The sequence below is a fragment of the Salarias fasciatus genome, chromosome 4 (genome assembly GCF_902148845.1).
Source record: "Salarias fasciatus chromosome 4, fSalaFa1.1, whole genome shotgun sequence".
Taxonomy (NCBI): domain Eukaryota; kingdom Metazoa; phylum Chordata; class Actinopteri; order Blenniiformes; family Blenniidae; genus Salarias; species Salarias fasciatus.
In genome coordinates, this window is record NC_043748.1 from 24,597,008 (window position 1) to 24,613,613 (window position 16,606).

The following is a 16,606-nucleotide window of genomic DNA, read 5'->3' on the forward strand; positions in this document are numbered from 1 at the left end:
TCCACTTCACACGTGCGTATAGAAGGAAGATCTGAGCGTCGGCTCGGCCGATCGGGAGTCCAGACCGGGTCGGACCGAGCGGCGCTGGTTATGTAAGCCTGATTGTTCTCCCGACTCTCAGAGTGGCGGTCATGGAGGAGAAATCAGGGAAGCCAAAACGGCGATGAGGGGGAAAGAAAAGAGAGAAACTGGAGGAGAATTAAAGATGACAGGCACAATTAAGAAAGAGAGGAGCGAATGGGAGAGGAGGGAGATGGATGGCAGCGAGAGGTGAGGATGGAGAGAGTACGCTGAGGAGGAGGAGATAAGACGAGGAGGAGCAGTGCGTGACGATGAGAGGAGGAGACGGCCGTTTCAGAGCTCCTGCACGTCCATCACACAGTTTCCTCCTCCTGAGCTCCACTTCCAGACCTCTCTCCCTTCTCTCCTCCTCCGTCCACAGACATCTAATCACGCTGCTCAGAGTCCTCCTCTTCATCATCCCTCCTCCTCCTCCTCCTCCGCGGGCTGAGTCTGTCTAGACCTCCACTTCATGCTCTCGCTGCGTCCTGAACTGTGAGCGTCTCCTCCGTGGAGCCCGGAGCCGGTGGGAACCTGTCTGGAGAGAGCGAGGCTCTCCGTCAGCGCCCTGGGAGCCTCCCTGCTCAGACGGTTCCTAACATCTGGCCCCTCCGCCCCACTGGCTCAGGAACGGCCACGTCTCATGTCCGTCCACGTTCCTGAAGGGTCGCAGGTGCACGCAAAATTAGGAAAAAAAAAAAAACACAAAAAAATGGGAAAAAATAGATAAAACGGCTTAAAAACACCTGAAATGTCTATAATTTCTTCAAGATTAGAATAAATATGGTTGGAAAAAAGCATGCAAAACTGTTTAAAAAGAAAAGGAAAATGGTTCAAACTGCTAAAATTTCAAAACCTTCAACAAAAATGTTAAAACAAGATATAAAAACAGGTTAAATATAATAAAATGTTCAGGATCCTGAACTGTACCTAAAACTTTATAAATGCATCATAAGATAGTTTTTATTTGTGCATCAAAACCAAGAATGAAACTTCCAGAGCTGAATGTGCTTTAAGGCTGCAGTGGAAAGTCTCTCAGCTGGCTCTTGTGGCCTTACAGGCTGCAGACCGCTGGTCTGATCCGCCGGGCGAGTCCATCATGCGTCTGCAGAAGCTCACAACCTGTCCGCAGTCAGGTCACCCGGCACACCACGGTCTAGACCAGCTGGTTCAGACCGGAAGACCACAGCAAAACCAGCAACATGAAGAAACACCAACACTCAGAGGAGGAGCTGAAGGGTGGAGGAGTGGTGGACGGATGGACTTTGAAGCCGAGGTGTGACTGACAGCAGAGTGGACGGGCCCAGACCCCTCAACGCACACAGGTTTTCACAAGAGTTTCTTCATGGTTTTTTTTTTTTCTGCAAGAGTTCTTTTGATAAATATAAATAAGAGAAAAACTCTTCTTTACATGTAATTGAAAGAGGCTGTCGGCGTCTGACTGCGGGCCGCAGCAGGAGGGACACGCTCAGCTCTCACAGTCCATTCCACACATTTCTTTTCCCTGCGTGGACGAGTCTGAAAAGGTCGGCAGAAAGTGGATCTGATGGAAGAACCCTCACATCACGGACATTTGACAAAGTGCCGAGCACTCAGGTGAGTGCGTGTGTGTGTATGTGTGTGTGTGTGTGTGAGACAGCAGGGTGTGTGAGCGCTTCCTGCAGCTCTCTGGCATTTACCACCCCGCCTCTCTGGCCCTGGACACGGTGGACACGGTGGACACGGTGGACACGGTGGACAAAGCCTCTGTCTCGTCTGGCAGCCTCCAACATGGCCGACTCACTGCTGCCGACCTGCCGATCGGCCTCCACAGCGCCACCTGGACGTATGAACCCCGCACCAGGCGATATGTTCGACTCCACTGCCCCAACTTGTGTGTCTGCTCCAGCGGCGTGTCGCTGCTGCGTCCAGAAGAAGGACTGTTTTTCTGATTGAAGACTCTGTCTGAGCCTCGCTTCCTTTTCATTACACAGTTTGGATTCTGAGGTTAATGCTGGGCTCTGCTGTTATCTGCATTTTACACACAGCGTTTGTGGGACCGGGGTTGTGTAACGGTTGTTTGTCACGTGATTGGGTAAGACCAGGCTGGATATGGAGAACAGCGAGAACAGCGGAGGAAGCTCTGATCTCGGACACCTCCGGCTGACTGCTGCTTTTACCAACACCTCATGGAGGAAATCAGCTCTCCTCTCATCCCCCCGCTTTTATTTATCAATAAAAAACACAACAGCAATGAGACAGAGAGGGAACAGTCTCGGTATTACAGTGGATCTTCCTTTAAATGAGACACACACTTATTAAGAGAGTGGAGCCATTTATCAGCATTAAGGCTCGCTCCGCTGCCGAGCCCCAGCATCGCAGCCTTTGTCAAGATTATTTCTTTACACTTGGCTTCACACTCCCATTACACACACACACACACACACACACACACACACACACACACACACACACACACACACACACAGATCTCTAATCTGCCTCTGGCTACCTCTCTCTCCTCTCCTCCCCCTTTCCTTTATGTCCTTCTTCATCCTGATCCTCCTCCTCCCCCTCAGCCCTGCTCCCTCCTCTCCCCTCGTCTCCTCCTGTGTCAGCAGGGCTGCTTTTACAAACATTGATAAGTCACATCTCTCTCTCTCTCTCTCTCACACACACACACACACACACACACACTGTAAGTAAAGGCAGAGATAACAAAGTGAATGGGAGAGGTGGACTGTGCACGGCCGGTGGCCTGGCACAGATACAGCAAATATGGAGTAGGCCAGGCTGACAGGAGAGAGCGCGCACGTGCATATACGTGCACTCTCCTGTGAACAGAGGAAGGAGTGGTGTGTGTGTGTGTGTATGTGTGTGTACATGAATGTATGCATGAATGCTCCCATGTTTATGATGCGCTGCAGCAAAGCGTGCATTCTGAGGCTGATGTGTGTGTGTGTGTTTTGTGTGTGTGTGTGTGTGTGTGTGTGTTGTGTGTGTGTAGGTGTGTTTCCCACTCGACAGAAAAGGAGGAAGAGCTAAGCTCCGAGACAGAGACGATAAGAGCAAAGCTGGAAGAAGAGGAAGGAGACAGAGAGAGGGAGAGGGCGAGGGACGGATGCAGGAACCGAGGGATGAGGAAGAACCGCACCAGGGTGGCAGGAGAGGATGATGCAGCTTATTCCTGTGTGTGTGTGTGTGTGTGTGTGTGTGTGTGTGTGTGTGTGTGTGTGTGTGTGTTTGTGTGTGTGTGAGAGAGAGAGAGAGAGAGAGAGAGGAAGAAAAAAACGTGTGTGAGGGAATCACAGTGGATGCATGACAATAAAATGTTAGGTAGCAGATTTTCTCTTATGTGTACACACACACACATACACATGCACACGCACACGCACACACGCACACACACACACCTGAGGCTCAGACCTGCTGAGTTCACCATGGCAACAAGCTGAAGCAGCGCTGGGTGTTGTTGGGGGTAATTTCCTCGGTGCAGATGACAGAGCGCTCAGGCGGTCAGCAGGAATCACAGGTCTGCTTCTGTGTCAGCCCTCTGCCCGCGTGCCTCTGAGCAGGGCGCTTGATCTTTTGCCGGCCCACGCCTGTCGGGGGAGCGTCTGGAGGGGGGGACTGAGGATGTCTGCTCTCAGGACGCCGGGGTGTTCCAGGTGTGAACGGAGCCGCGCGAACGCCACTTCCTGTTTGGCATTCTGCTGCAGCGGTGGGGGTGGAGGGTGGAGGGTGGAGGGGGGAGGGGTGGAGGGACGGACAGGTGGCAGGGTACCGTCTGATCGGGGCTGGAACCTGAGCAGCGAGCTGAGTGTGAGGGAAGGCAGAGCGAAGACACGTTCCAGAAATGAATGAAATGTAACCGCTCTAAAATAAATTACATTTATTCAATGAAATTGAGCCCAAAAGAAAAAGGCATCAATATTTATCACTTCGTGAGGACGAGCCTGTCACGAGCCGCTCTGCTGTCACAGCAGCCGGTAACAACGGCAGCGGTTCTGAGAGCGCCGGTTTTACACCAGCGCTACCAGTCTGCGGCCGAATCGTCCTCTCACCAGCTTCACTTTGTGTGGAGGAGAGATCAGAAACGAGACGGGACGAGCTTCAGAACGCCGGCGGGTGGAAAACTGAACGGGTCTGTGTGAACCTGACAGATCGGGGGTCAAAGTAAAAGTCCAGCGAGCTCCAGTCTGACCTGCAGGAAGAACCCGGTTCATGAACCAGGCTGTGGTTGACGGTATTGAGAGGCTGAAGGCGCCGTTTCGGTCTGTTCCTGCGACTGAAACGCAGAATAAACCACATTTCAGGACCGGGGCGTGCATATGAAGTGAACATCGACTGGTTCCAGTAAACAGCTCCATAAAACACACATTTGGGTTTAGTTTATTTATTCTAATTACCCACCAAGCTGAAATCCCACCAACTGCCTGAGGAGATTTGTGCTGCTTGGTGTCCATATGCTGCCGCTCTGCACCAGCCAGGAGAGGAGCAGGGAAACAAGCTCCAGTCTGCTTTCCTCAGAACAATACAGAATTACCAGTTTCCAACACAGCTTCATACAGTATGCTCACGTTTCTCTCTCTTTTTATAAGTCGATCATGTAAATGTGAGTGGATTCTTTGGATTTCCTCTCAGGCTCTCCCTCTCATCTCTGATTGGTTCAAACTTTGCATGGATCCAAACACAACTTTTCTCAGTCATTCAGTGCTGCTCGAACAGGAGATCAGCAAAAATCAGTAAATAGTAAAGTCATTTATAGTCTAGGCTGGATTCGTTTGAACGGGATCCAACCACTGACCGTCTAATCTGCCATGATTTCAGGTGGTTTCTGGTGATTTGCTGCCGTCTGGATGAAGGACTGGATTGCCGAGATTGAAGACAAATCCATCGTCAGCAAAGCTCCATGAAAAGTGTCAGAAACACAAGGAAAACGTGTCCTGCTGGGCCAAACGTCTCCACGTCTTAAAAGCTCCTGCGAGTACAGTGAGGAAGTGTTGCTCTGCTGCGGTGGATAAACTCAACGCACAAGTCCAACGTCTCGCTAACGGACAGTTCAGCACCCCTAAAAATAGCCACAGCCTTTCAGCTCCTACCGAGCAGCGTCTGAAGCTACGCGGAAATCTCTGCTTCTGCTCAAACATGCAGAGAAGATTCGAAAGGATGCTGCTCCCATTTACATTCCGAGAGCGTCCTCCGGATACGGTACGGCGGCCGGCACGTTCCACACCAGCACCGCCCAGCTGTAGGTGGAGATGCAGGTCAGCACCGCCAGCAGAGGGAGGGTGGGAGTCGGTCCGGAGCAGCGGAGCAGCGGGCCGACCCAGAACCCACCATGAGGTAATTATCAAGAACGGGACAACTGGGGGCAACTCTCAGCAGAGAGGAGAGAGAATTCAACCGCTTGAGAGGAGAGGTGGTGAGAATGGTGTGTGTGTGTGTTCGTGTGAGTGTGTGTGTGTGTGTGTGTGTGTTTCTTGTGGTGAGTGCATGTGATTTGCATACCTCTGATGTCGCCCTGTTTCAACTGGCCTCAATACTGCCAGGCCCTAAGGTGCAATCACTCATGCACACACACACACACACACACACACACAGACAAGTGGCAGAGACGTGCATATATTGGCAGAGGAGGACACACACACCCTGCCACGCTGCGGCTCAGACACTCGGCGCTGATGCGGCCTGTCAGCTCATTAGGAAACATGTGTGTGACTCACTCTCGGCCAATCACGGCGCTCCGAGGCCCGGAGACAAGCTTCCCTGCTTTAACCCGAGATCCACTTCCTCTGCAAATACGGCAGGATTAATAAAATATGACCCACTCGATATGAATATAAATCTGCGGTATTTCCACGGCGCCTCGGCTCTCCCATCACGCTGAGCCGTGTTGACTTATGTCGAGCGGCGCCGCAGAGCGGACGCCGTCGTTTACGGCCCGGCGCAGAATTACTGGCACACTTAGATTTTTAACAACAGACTTTAAAATGTCCTTACAAATAAATCCTTCCACCGCGGTGCCTTCAGGCTCCTCGGCAGCGGCAGGTTCCAGCTCTGTGCAGAGATTTATCGTTGGATGGAGGTCAGGACTCCATTCTGTCCTTCGTGCTGCTGATTTTGAGACTTTCTTTGTTGCTCTGCTCTACAAAAGCCTTGATTTCATCTGTTCTGTGCTTCCCGGACCAGAGAAAACAAAGCAGCTCTGCAGCATGATGGTGCCTCCACCATGCTCCACAACAGGGCCACCAGACTTCATATGGTGAGGCTGCAGAAATCTAATTAGTCTTCAAACAGGGTCAGTTCCTCTTCTGATCACATGTATTGAAGGTTATGAACCGTTACTGACTGACAAACTTCACGGCTCTAAAAAAGATGAATGACAAACGGAGGACAAGTTTCAGTCTAGTCCGGGCTCCAAATCAAACACTTCCACACCCGGAGGCAGAGCAGTCGGAGTGTGATGGCATTTTCTGTTTTTTGTCTCCAGACACTTACGAGGCTCTCTGATAGAAAGCTGTCTGCTGCGCTCCGTGATCCGATCGATTGCTGAATCCAAATGATGTCCCTGCAGAAGCTCACGACAGTGTGTCAGAACGGCCGTTTATCTGGAGCCGGTGATGATTTTATGGCTTCCAGTGCTGAATCCTGGAAGAGAGAGAGTCCCTCAAACCGTCCAGTGACCTCCTGACCTCTGACCTTCACAGTGAAGCCAAACACTGCGGCACACAGCCTTCAACATGTTTTTTAAAAACAGTCTGACCTGATCTAGAAAGTGCTTGAAGCCCTGTTTACGCAACACTTTCAAGTGAAAACGGTAAACTTTTTGCTACGACTTGGCATTAAGTTTTCATCGAGTTTCATCAGTCAGTAGAAGAAGGTGAACATTTGCTCCCGCTACCGTTCACCACACCATCATCTGCATACGAGGAGAACATTCCTCCCATCCAGACACTGAGTGGACCGGCCTGACAGCTCTCCATCCAGATGTTCAAAATGAGCATGAATGGATGTTCTACAGAAAACTGTATAAAAGCTTCAGTGTTTTCAGGCCTTTTCATGTGAACGATGATCATTTTCAAAATGTTGAAAAACGTCCAGTCGGTTGTAACTAAATGCCTTTTGGGGATTTCCTTTGGTAGTGGCCTGAGCTTCGTCCTCTCCTGTGATCTCGGGCGCCTCCTTAAAGGTGTCCCAGACCTCAGTTTGAGAACCACTGAACTAGCTCCCGAGCCTCACTGCCAGCCAAAATGCAAGCCACAGAAACATAAAGTCTTCCAGACAACCACACATTTAAGCCAACGATAAGCGCTGCCTATATTTCCTTCAGAATAATAGTTTCACTTTGGACATAAAACTTTACTCCCACACACACCGGCGCTGCGCTGCCTGTTATCAGGGCTCAGGCAGCCTGCGAATCAGTGTGTGTCCTCGCAGACTTGGCACTGCTGCTCGCCGTATCTGGCTTTCAGAGATTCTGTTGTCTTGCCAGGCTGGAAATTGGCATGAAACTCACCTAAAATTCATGCTTGTGTTTCATTTTCAGATAACAGTTCCATTTTTCACGGCGTCAGTGAGTTGTGTTTCCTGTTGTCAGGATGCAGCGTCCTTATGTGTTTAATGGGGTGTGAAAAAATCAGAGTGTTGCGTTTAGTGACGTGTGCAGAAGAAACTCTGAGCTGACACCTGGATCGATGGCGGCGACTCCGTTTGTTAGCCTGATGTGGGAGGTTTACACACTAGACTTTTACTGGTCTGATCTTCCAATCTCACTGACATTAGCTCACTATTAATTTATCATCCATCATCCATCATATCATCCAACCATGCATTCATCCATTCACCCATCCATCATCCGCAACCATCCATCATCCATCTATTCATACATTCAACCATTCATTCATCCATTGATCCATACGTCTATCCATCCATCCATCCAGCCATCCATCCTTCCATCCATCCATCCAACCATCCATTCATCCATCCATCCAGCCATCCATCCTTCCATCCATCCATCCATTCATCCATCCATCCATCCATCCATCCATCCATCCATCCAACCATCCATCCATCCATCCATCCATCCATCCATCCATCCAACCATCCATCCATCCATCCATCCATCCATCCATCCATCCATCCATCCATCCATCCATCCATCCTTCCATCCATCCATCCATCCATCATCATGCATGTTCTCCCTGAGTCTGTCGTCCTCAACATTCCCCAGTTCCCTCTTACAGTCTAAATGTTGGATTCCTGTCTTCCTCTCTTCCCGTCTTTCCCTCTGATTTTCCTGAGCCACGGAGTGAGGGATGATAAATAACTGCATCAACACCATGAGCCTGACTGCTGCTGCTGCAGACATCTGCGTTTTCTCCAGTTTCCTGTTCCAGTCTGAAGGTCCATGGGCCACTCTGAATTTCAGATGTGTAGGTGTGTGTGTGTGTGTGTTTCTCTTAATGTCAGCCGGGCCCAGATCCAGATGGACAGAAAATACATTTCTGTTCCATATTGTAACGCTGAGAGTCTGACTGGAACAAGCTCCAAGCAGCAATACGCCAGATTTGTTGGGCATTACGGCGTCAAACTGTTGTGCTGCCGAGCATCATGCTGCACGTGTTCATCAGCATCAGCAGTAATCACCAGCAGCTCCTCACCGGCAGCCGAATCAGCCGAGACGTTGACGAGACTTTTCTCTCTCGGCAATCAATTTTTCACCAGCTTGTTTCATGCATCATTCAAGGAGACATTAAAACGAGGAGACAGACGACGAGAGCAGCCACAGGTTCACACACACTCAAACCTACAGACATACGAGTGCTCAGGAACCACGGAGAACATGCAAACTCCACGAGAGCCTCTGAGAGGAGCTGCAGTAACAGAAACATGTCTTCATTCCAATGAGGCTTTTCCAGGCGGACACACACAGATGCTATTTATTTCCTCGTGTGCAAACGGAGATGAAAAAATAGAAATCCCTGGATTTCTTGGCTCATCTCTTCTCATCAGGCTGACGTGTGTCGCTGTTATTGGCTAACCACACACACGCCATGCATATCGGCGTCCTGCGAGACGGAGAGGATGAGGAGGCTTCCTGACCCGTGGCGAGGTCCGCGGGGGGGGGGAGGGGGATGACGGCCGGGCAGCAAACAGACGGTCAGAAACATTCCTGGCGCCGGCGCGTTCAGGAGTGGCATCTCTACAAGCGGCGCATCGATTTTCATGTCAGAGAGTAAAATATCCCGCAGCCGCTGCCCGTTCGGCCCGTTCGGCCATCCTGGTGGAGGAGGAAGCCTCTCCGTCACCGCCTGACACCGAGTCACTACAGATGGAAAACTAAAGCCATCCGGGATCCCGTGACGTCCTTCGTGTTTCCCTCCTCCTTCAACATTTCCCTCCGGATTCAGGCCTGAAAGCTAATTTGCCTCAACTGGAGAGGACTCAGCGTCTCCAGTGGCTGTAAACAAAGATCTTATTTATTCCTTCCTAACTGCAAAGAGTGTCGCCGAAAAGATCCAAAACAGCTGAAGGAATAAGTCCCTTCTTAGACATCCTCCAAGTAGTACAAATATTTAGTGAAAGGACTGAACAAGTCACTCCACCGTCCACCCAGTCGTCCTCAGCAGCTTTAATGAGCCTGGTGGACATCAGGAGGAACCTGGACAAGCCGAGTCTTCAAAACCACGACACAGCGGAGGGAAACATCTCATCCTGTGATCTGTGTGGATCCTGAACACCCTGCAGTCTGACTCTGATCAGGCTCATTAGTGAAAACAGACTAAAACAGTGTAAACGTCTCCATACGTCCACAAATCATCCGCGAAATCAAGATGAAGACAAGAGCGTCTTCTAGAAAGAGGCACCGAAGGACATCAGTGGCAAATATTCCACTGAAAGCAGGAGACCGAGCTTCCTGTGGCTCAGATGGAAGAGCGGCTGTCTCTCTACTGGAAGGTTGCAGGTTCAATTCCCTGTCTGTCCACCTGTAGAAGTGATCTTGAATGGCAGCCATCTTTGTGTGAACGTGATTAACAGAGTAAAGCGCTTTGGGGAGACTCAGCCGGTGGAAAAATGAAATCCAGTCACCAATATGAGAAAGTGGGCCAAATGGAAGACATGATCTGAAACTAATACTGAACTTTCTCAATTTCCTGAGACAGTGAATTTCTTTCTTTTTGTTTTTTTTTTTTTTTTGTTTTTGTTTTTATCATCTGTGAGTCACAATCGTCCAAATTGCAAAAAATTAAGGCTTGAAAAATTCACTCTATGTGGAATTATTCTATAATGTTTGGCTTTCACCTCCTGAAATGACTGACAAAAAATATTGAGCTTTTTCATGATATTCTAGAAACACTGCCCCACCATGGCCACCAGTGGTACTACAGTCTGAATTACAGCGCATGGACGGAAGCTTTGAGCGTGTCTGGCGAGGAGCAGGAAAGAGTCTTCAGAGCTTCTGATAAAGCTCAACGTGATGAGACTAACTGTTAATGATCCAGCTCTACCAGCTGCTGTTCCAGAAGCCTCCCTAAATTTCTTCCCCAGCTTTCAGCCCTGGATTAGCCTCGCTGTTTTCTTCGTCACGGTGACAGTTTCCTCTCCAATGAGACTCAAACATCCATCATCAGCAGAGAAAAACCCAAGACCTCCTCCCATCTGGTATGGAGACCACGGTTTCATTCTCATTCTTTAAAAGTCATTCAAAGCAAATCAACCATTTCGCGAATTGGAATTGGATTTGTTCTTTTTTGCCACGACGACAATCAGCCTGGAGCGGCTTTCCCTGCATCCTCATCAGACCTGCTCTGAGTTTGAGTATCTGCCATCGTCTCTCTGTCCACCTCTCCACTCTCACTGCCAATTAGGCGCCTAACACAGACGGAGATCACTTCCAACACGTCTAAAACTAATGTAGCAAAGGTGGCTAATGAGCTAGCCGTGCTAATCTCCGTTTAAACGCTCCTCCACTCAGTTGGCAATTTGGCTGATGCGCGCCTCATTTAGCAGCTGCTTGAAGCGCCGGACTCCGACGGGACGGGCAGATTAGCATCGGGAGGGGCTCGACTTTGACGCCACGGCGTGAGGCTGCCAAGAGGATCAGACCCCCGGAGGTCAGGAGGTCAGCCAGGCTGACGCTGCCCGTCATTTCAGCTGCGGTTCGTACCCGGTCACTGCTGCAGGTCAGCAGAACGACAGAGAGCTCAGCTCATGCTAAAGACTGATCCTGGATCTGAACACATGCAGCACAGTCCAGGGTTTAAAACTAAACTATAAATTGTTCGCAGTTGTTTTCGTCGTGTTTACTCTTTCTCACACAAGCTGTCAAGTCTAAATTCTCTTTTGTGTTGTTGAATAGAGAAATGATTTAAGAAACATCTCCAGCACAAACTGTAATTTCATCCAGTCAAAGCAGCGAAACACTGATTCGGATCGTGTTTACTTCCAATTTGAAGGTCATTTTATGGTTTTGTGTCATTTTGATCGACTCAGCGATGCCACTCAGTACTTTAGGTAGAGTTGATTCTCTTTTTAACACAACTTTGGAGTGGTCGATGCAATAAGGAACATGAATTTTCACCATTATAAACTCTGTGAAATCTTGACTGTTTGGGAATTTTCCTTTTGTTTCGACGAGTCAACAGAACCATCAGTAACCAGGAACGTGGCCAGATATTAGAAGTCATCAGCGTTGGTGTTAGAGATGCTAAACCTCTGTTTTTTACGTCCTGTCAGTGATTGAATGTTTTATCGTCCATGTTTCTGCCAGGAGAGCGGACTGAGCTGAGGATGATCGTCCTGATGCTTCACGCCGTCAGCCTCAGCATCTTCACACCGGAGCGGCGAGCGTGCGTGGGTTCAGACGGAGTCGCCGGCCGGGCTGTGGCTGTACGATGTTTCCAGCTGCGAGCACGCCCAGGCGGAACGATGTCAAGTGGAGCTGACGAGCTGCAGAGGTCACGCAGCCCGGCCGCGTAAATATGCATGAGAACGCATCTACAACATCGCCGTTACTGCTTCATGCGCCCTCCCGCGAGCCAGAAAACACCATCCATAATTTATGCACGCAAATCAAAACCTGTTTGGTAACCTCGTGTGTCGCGAGGAGAGGTTTGATACAAACAGCCCAAAGCTGCAGCTTCACCGGGGCGGAAAGCGTCCCGCTCTTCACCTGCCACAGCGTTTCTGTGTGTGTGTGTGTGTGTGTGTGTGTGTGTGTGTGTGTGTGTGTGTGTGTGTGTCTCTCGGCAGCTGCTCCACTCGACAGGTACAGCAAACATAACCTCAAATGAATAAAGTCAGGTTGCTGAACGGCTCGTCTGGACGGATGACGGAGACGCTGAGGGTCGCTACAGAGAGAAACGCCTTCAAACACGTCAGCGTCCCGACGGACGAGCCGCAGATCAGCAGACCTGGCAACACAGGCCACAAACTGCTGGATTCCCTTCATCTCACACAGCCACAAAAGTCAAACAGTGACAATAAAATGAGGACAGAGCCTGAATGTGAACTAATTGGTAAAATTGCTCAAATTGGTAAAAAATGAAAAACTGATCTGTAAAGAAAGAGATTGAGCTGTGAGAATACTGTAAATGTAAAACACATTAAGAGCAGAAATGAAAACAATTAAATACTATTTTAAAAAATACAAAATAGGGGGAAAAGACTTTAAAAGACCAAAAAAAAAAAAAATACTGAAAATAATTACAAAACAAAAGATACAAAACAAACAAACAAAAAACATATCATGCAAATGTTTCAAAACTGAAAATACATTTGCAGCAAAAAATATGACTACAAAAACTTTAATCTGATTGATGAGAGAAAAATATCTCAAAAAGATGAGTCAAAAAAAACATTTAAAAAAATGAATTTTTCCACGTGAAGCAAAAATGGCAATAAAAAAACAAGTAAATAAATATTTTTAAAAAAGCAAAGGAAAGAAACACGGATATGAAAGTAGAGGAAAAAACTCTGACAGCAGAAATACCTTAAAAATGGTAATCAATATGAAAACCAAGCAAAACAGGAAGGGAGGAACATTTCTGTGACAATAAATCCTCTTTCTGTGAAAATGAATCTTCTAAAACTCAAATGGAGTCTAAGTTTCCTGCAGCTGTTTGTTTCAGAGCCATCCTGATGAACCTGTGTTCCCTTCTCCTTCACGCTGGACGCTCCAGAAGCCCCGAGGGTCTCCAACAGGACAGAAAGTCCCACCAAGACAGGTCCCACGTGGACCCTGCTCATAAAAACACTCTAAACCATCACATTACCCCTAATGATGAGAATAATGGACGGATGGGTGAGGTGGATGGATGGATTTTTAAAAGAATGCCATGGAGGAAGAGAAACAGGTGAACAGGCTCGTTTTAAGGTTTTACTATCAGGTTAGTAGAGGAAGCTTCCAGCACAGCTGGGGGTTTGACCTCTGAAAGGTCGCTGGTGCTGGAATGTGCTGTGAACGGAGCAGACTGTGGTCTTGGGGAGGCGGGAGCTGATCCATGTTGTAGACCCACGTTGGCCAATTGGAGTTTCAAAGAAACTAGCAGGATTATAAACAGCCGAGTCATTAAATCTGCTCCATATTTATCAAAATCTTCATAAAAAGTTGTATATTTCACGGTTTCCGGCTCCTCACCAGGCAACTTCCAGCATTTCTCTGCACGTTTTCTCTGTTATTGGTAATTAAAATATAATCACAGCAATCTGTTCCCCACAACCTGAGCTCTGCATTCAGTAAATAAACACTTTAAAAGTCCTCATCTGCTGAGTCAACTCTCCACGGTCTGCATCCATCTCTCTTCATTCACCACAAATCCACGTTTTACTAGGAGGAAATGTTAACTCCGCTAGCGAGTGCAGTGAGGACGAGTCAAGCTCCAGGACGAGCAGGACCTGAGACACGAGTCAAGCTCCAGGACGAGCAGGACCTGAGACACGAGTCAAGCTCCAGGACGAGCAGGACCTGAGACACCAGTCAGCAGTCACCCAGGCAGTGGCTCCACGCAGAAATACTCAGCTCCCACCCAGGAGGCCCGCCGGGCGGGTTCTGGAGCAGAGGCTCCTCTTATGGGATCAAACCAGGGATCCTCGGCAGGGAGGACGGGGCGGTCTGCCGTCAGAGGTCCAGATGGACCGGCTCGGCGCCGTGGCGCCGTTCACTTCCCGTCAGCGGCGAAGCTTCATCACCTCAGCTGCAGCCTGAGCCTGAAGGCCAGAGCTCCGTCCAGGAAGACAAGCTGCACCTGATGGAGCGCCGAGGAGGGCCATAAATCTACACACACACACACACACACACACACACAGTGACAGAGCCCGGCCGGACGCAGCACACACACTCGCTGAGGACGCCTCTGAATTTTATAAAGGCAATAAAAACAGACATGAAAGTCTTTATATATATTAATGAGCTCCGTTACAGGTGAGACAGTCCAGATGATTGGTCTGTACCGCGCACACACACACACGCACACACACACACACACACACACACACACATACACACACACACACACACACACACACACACACACACACACACACGCACAATAGACAAACATACGACACTGCAGAAGCACAATCTGTGAAACATGTTGGACACATGCAAATGCATGGAAGACACAACACACACACACACACACACACACACACACACACACACACACACACACACACATATGCTGTGTGGCACATGTTAGACACACACACATTCAAATATGCACCAAGTGTGAGACATGTTGTGCACATACACACACATTTGTGTGTGTCTCAAGCTGGACACACACACATATGCACAAGACAAAATTGAATTGAACTGTGAAAGACATGTTCTATACACACACAAAAATGCACAATATGTGAGACATGGACACACACAAGCTGCATGAATCATGACACACACACACACACACACACACACACACACACACACACACACACACACACACACAGTTGGCTGCCTCTCTGGCTGCTACACCCGCCTGTCACAGCCAAAGAATGTGGAGTCAACAGCAGAGACAAGGAGACAGTGTGAACACGTGTGTGTGTGTGTGTGTGTGTGTGTGAGAGAGAGAGAGAGAGAGAGAGAGAGAGAGAGAGAGAGAGAGAGAGAGAGAGAGAGAGAGAGAGAGAGAGGAGCCTTCAGGACAAATGTAATAGTCACCAGTGGTATTAAGTCTCTCTCTCTCTCTCTCTCTCTCTCTCTCTCTCTCTCTCTCTCTCTCTCTCTCTCTCTCCACACAGATGTTCTTCACAGCCTCACCCCTCAACATCTGGTGAGAATGACACACTTCTGATGGCCTGACTTCGCTGTGCGCGTGCACGTGCACGCACACACCAGCAAAATAAATGCATAGGTGAACAGAGAAGGAGCGGAGAAATGTTTCACCTGAAGACTGTTTGGTAGGAAGATGTCAGAGGAGATCAGAGGACTGAGAGGAGAGGATGGAGGGATGAAGAGGTGAGAGGAGGAGGAGGAGGAGGAGGAGGGGGGGGGGGGGGGGCGGGGGGCGAAGAGAGACTGCACCAAGACACCGAGCCACGCCGGAGAGACTTCAGCCCCAAAAAAACCGCACTGTGTTCCCAGTGTCTGCACACACACGCGGGCACGTGCGCGCTCTGACACGGTTATACACAAGCGGCAGCACCGCAAGACCAGCTCAGCATCACCCGGTCCAACCTTCCCTGAACCAGGATCCTCACCACAGGATCCCCACACCGAGATCCCCACACCGAGATCCCCACACCGAGATCCCCACACCGAGATCCCCACACCGAGATCCCCACACCGAGATCCCCGCCGCGTCCCCCTCCGGTACGCAGCCGGTTCAGACCGCAGCAGCCGCCCAGCGAGCTGCGCTGCCTGAAGTTTCTCTGTGGCTGGAGGAGAGGCTGATGGATGCTGATGGATGCTGGGGGAAGCTGATGGATGCTGATGGATGCTGGGGGAAGCTGATGGATGCTGATGGATGCTCCGTGCCCTCCATCAGCCTCCGCTCCCCCTCCGTTCACCCCGCCACGCCGTGCGTAAAAGCCCGCTGTGCGGCGGCGGTGCCGGTGCCGGTGCCGGTGCCGGGTGTCTTACCGTGGACAGCAGATCTGGAGCGGCTCCCTGTCGCAGCGGCTGCAGCTTCCCTTCCTCTTCCTCTGCCGCCGTTAATCCACAGAGCAGGTGCAGCAGGAGGCGGTGAGCGGCGGCAGCGGACTGGAGGAGGACCGGCGGCGGCGGCGGCGGCGGCGGCGTCACCGGGCAGGGGAGGAGGAGGGCGGGGAGACTCCGCCGGGGAGAGAGGGGCGTCGCTTCGAGCTGGAGGCTGGGCTGCAGCCCGGAGAAACGACCGAGGAACCAAATGAATGTTGAAAGCAGTGAATGCAGCGCTCGGTCCGCGTCCTGCCGCCCGCACGAGGCTCCAGCCGTCTGCTGCACGACTCACGCGCTCACCTTCTCATTTCACATTCTGCTGCACAGCAAACACATTTCCAGAGAAAGGCTGGTTCCTGCATCTCCTCCTCAAACAGCTGATCACCTCTTCACTGCAGGTTACATGTTGAGCTCAGACAACCA

General features: G+C 50.0%; 1 protein-coding gene across 2 annotated transcripts in view; it reads right to left on the reverse strand.

Annotated features, from left to right (window-relative positions):
• LOC115387400 (junction plakoglobin-like) overlaps nucleotides 1-16,171 on the reverse strand; it is a 75,141-nt gene extending 58,970 nt beyond the window's left edge. For both annotated transcript variants that reach the window (XM_030090103.1, XM_030090102.1), the window contains exon 1: nucleotides 16,127-16,171. The gene's annotated coding sequence lies outside the window, so the exon portion shown is untranslated. The remainder of the gene's footprint in view (nucleotides 1-16,126) is intronic.
• Nucleotides 16,172-16,606: the final 435 nt, after the last annotated feature.